Source organism: Arachis duranensis, chromosome 9 (genome assembly GCF_000817695.3).
Source record: "Arachis duranensis cultivar V14167 chromosome 9, aradu.V14167.gnm2.J7QH, whole genome shotgun sequence".
NCBI classification, from domain to species: Eukaryota; Viridiplantae; Streptophyta; class Magnoliopsida; order Fabales; family Fabaceae; genus Arachis; species Arachis duranensis.
Window position 1 is genome coordinate 64691366 of NC_029780.3, and position 3612 is coordinate 64694977.

General features: G+C 35.9%; 1 non-coding gene across 1 annotated transcript; it reads left to right on the top strand.

Annotated features, from left to right (window-relative positions):
* The first annotated feature begins 2233 nt into the window (after window positions 1–2233).
* Window positions 2234–2325, top strand: TRNAS-UGA (transfer RNA serine (anticodon UGA)). Its single transcript has one exon. It is a non-coding gene; the product is annotated as a tRNA-Ser (tRNA).
* Window positions 2326–3612: the final 1287 nt, after the last annotated feature.

The following is a 3612-nucleotide window of genomic DNA, read 5'->3' on the forward strand; positions in this document are numbered from 1 at the left end:
TGACGTGTTTCTGGCGTTTAACTCCAGACAGCAGCATGTACTTGGCGTTCAATGCCAAGTTACGTCGTCAATTTCCGAATAAAGTATGGACTATTATATATTGCTGGAAAGCTCTGGATTGCTACTTTCCAACGCCGTTGAGAGCACGCAAAATGGAGTTCTGTAGCTCCAGAAAATCCATTTCGAGTGCAGGGAGGTCAGATTCCAACAGCATCAGCAGTCCTTTTGTCAGCCTTTTTCAGAGTTTTGCTCAAGTCCCTCAATTTTAGCCAGAAATTACCTGAAATCACAAAAACACACACAGAAATGTGAATTTAACATAAAAACTAATGAAAACATCCCTAAAAGTAGCTTGAACTTACTAAAAACTACCTAAAAACAATGCCAAAAAGCGTATAAATTATCCGCTCATCAGGTTGCCACAGCCTCCACCCCTTTAGATACGTAGTCCACTGCCACCAAGATATACTTGTTCGAATTTGAGGGTGGGAATGGTCCCATGAAGTCGATCCCCAATACATCGAACAGTTCAAGCTCTAGAATGTATTGCTGTGGCATCTTATTTCTCTTGGGTAGATTGCCAGCCCTTTGGCATTCATTGCAGCTTCTCACCAATTCCTTAGCATCCTTGAAGATAGTGGGCCAGAAGAACCCACATTACAGTACTTTTGCGGCAGTTCTTTCTCCTCCAAAATGACCTCCAAATCTAGCACTATTACAACTGCACAGGACCTCTCGTCCTTATTCTTCTGAAATGCACCTCCTAAGGATTCCATCTCAGCATTTCTTGAAGAGATAGGGTTCATCCCAAATGAAATACTTAGAATCATTGATGAGTTTTCTTCTTTGATGTTTATTGATCCCAGGGGGTAGGTCACCGGCTGCTTTAAAATTGGCAATATCTGCAAACTAGGGTGCTTTGTGAACCAACATTAACTGTTCATCTGGGAAAAACTCATTTATACTTGTATCATGTGTAGCATCCTTCTCACAAGGGATTCTGAATAGATGATCTGCTACCTTGTTATCCACACCCTTTTTATCTCTAATCTCGATGTTGAATTCCTACAATAATAAGATCCATCTGATTAGTCTTGGTTTCGATTCCTGTTTGGCAAATAGATATTTGAGTGCTGTGTGATCAGTGAAAACAAAGTCGTATAAATAGAATAAATAAATAGAATAGTATTGAATAGTATTCAATTTGAGAAGAGAATCTTTATAGAGGATTTCGAATAGATTCGAAATTTAATAGATTAATAAAATCTATAAATCTGAATATATTACTCCTATTGAATATTCAAATTCATTTTTCTATTACTATTTTTTTTATTTTGTGATTTTATTCTATAAATTTAATTATATTAAATTGATAGATTTTGAAAGTTGAATTCAATTTCTATTTTGAGATTTGTTTTTAAGTTTTACAATATACCATAACAATATACCCTCCCTATATATAAATATAAGATGATATAAATATTAAGTATAGAAGATTTTTCCAATAGAAAAAAAAGTTTGACCCCTCCCTCCCTATAATGTCTTAGTTTTCTTTATTTTTATTTGGGGGCTTATATATTCCATTTTTTTAATGTGCCTCACAATTCGAAAGAATTCGTGGGGAGGGGTCATTTCAGTTCATTTTTCGATCTATAACAAATAGCTTCAAGAGATGATAGAATTAAGAATACCCACTAAAAAAACTAATACAATCCATAATGAGGTACCGGAAAATACAACATTTTTGTTACTTGACCAACCATCAGGAGAAGCAAATACAACCGGTACACTAATCAATAAAATTGATGAAGTAGCAATTAATGCAAAAACAGCCAATTGGAAAGCTATAGTCATGTTTCTAATCCTCCAATTTACCAACAAAAGAAAACTATACCATTTGATCCCAACTCCTCGATTCCGTTATCAAAAAAAAAATTGTAATAAAAAAACATATTTTGGGGTTTTATCATGAATCTATTGATTTTATATGACGTATTACCTACCCCTTTCTTACCCCTTTCTTTTTAGGCATGGATCGAAGGTTTGTTTTTATTTCAGAAAAAGACATGCTGGATCATGCATCTTCTATAATATTTTGAAGAATTAAAAGTGACCAATTGATTCACACTGGATATCTATGCCATCGATCATCGATCGATACTAACTATATTAATTCATATAGTTATGTTCTATTCAGTAGAATAAAGATAAAATAGAAATTGGCTTTTTGGTTGGAGAGATGGCTGAGTGGTTGATAGCCCCGGTCTTGAAAACCGGTATAGTTCACAACACGAACTATCGAGGGTTCGAATCCCTCTCTCTCCTTTTGTTTTTGCTCGACAAAAGTATTCTTTTTCTTTTATTGGATGATTATGTGACGCTCATCATCATTCTCACTTATGAACGCGTGCCTGACGACCACTTCCGTTCTACATGCAAACAAGGCTTGAGTGGATATCTCTTGGATTCCTTAATCGGAATCTTCGTGGTATAAGCTAGAATTGATGGCGGCATTCAAGATAATCCGAAAGGTCTAAACCTTGTCTGTGGTATTCTGAGTAGGATTCAAGGATTGAATGACTGTGACGAGCTTCAAACTCGCGATTGTGGGGCGTTAGTGACAGACGCAAAAGAATCACTGGATTCAGCTTGCCATGGAAAGGAGTAAGAAGGATTGGATGAAGACAGTAGGAAATCAGAGAGACGGAAGGGACAAAGCATCTCCATACGCTTATCTGAAATTCTCACCAATGAATTACATAAGTATCTCTATCTTTATTTTATGTTTTATTTATCTTTTAATCATTAATCCTCCATAACCATTTGAATCCGCCTGACTGAGATTTACAAGATGACCATAGCTTGCTTCATACCAACAATCTCCGTGGGATCGACCCTTACTCGCGTAAGGTTTATTACTTGGATGACCCAGTGCACTTGCTGGTTAGTTGTGCGAAGTTGTGATAAAGAGTTGAGATTGCAATTGATCGTACCATGTTGATGGCACCATTGATGATCACAATTTCGTGCACCAAACTCCTTTGTATTTTTCAATGAAGGAGTTTCCAACTTCAACAACTTCAAAGCTTTGTTCCTTTTTTAATTTTGAGCTTATTTTGTTCTTTTTGCTTCGTTCTCTACCATTTTCTAAAAAGTAAATCAATTCAAAGAGATCAAAGCAATATATGACTTAAGCACAATAATACTTAATAATTAAGCATTAAACATTAATTTATTGTATGAAAAAGCATGGAAAAACAAAACATGATGTCCATGCATCATATATCTGAAGGACATCTCCTTATCAGTGCTTTATATCTCTCCCAAGCCTCATACAATGATTCTCCCTCCAATTGTCTAAAAGTTTGCACCTCAGGCTTGAGTTTGATAATTCTTTGAAGGGGGTAGAACTTGGCCAATAATTTGTTAACCAAGTCATCTCAATTTGTGATACTCTCCTTTGGGAAGGTCTCCAACCACTGAGTTACTTTGTCCCTTAGAGAGAAGGAAAATAGCAGTAGCTTATAGATGTCTGGGTGTACTCCATTAGTTTTGACGGTGTCACATATCCTTAGAAAAATGGATAGGTGTTGATTAGGGTCCTTCAAAGCA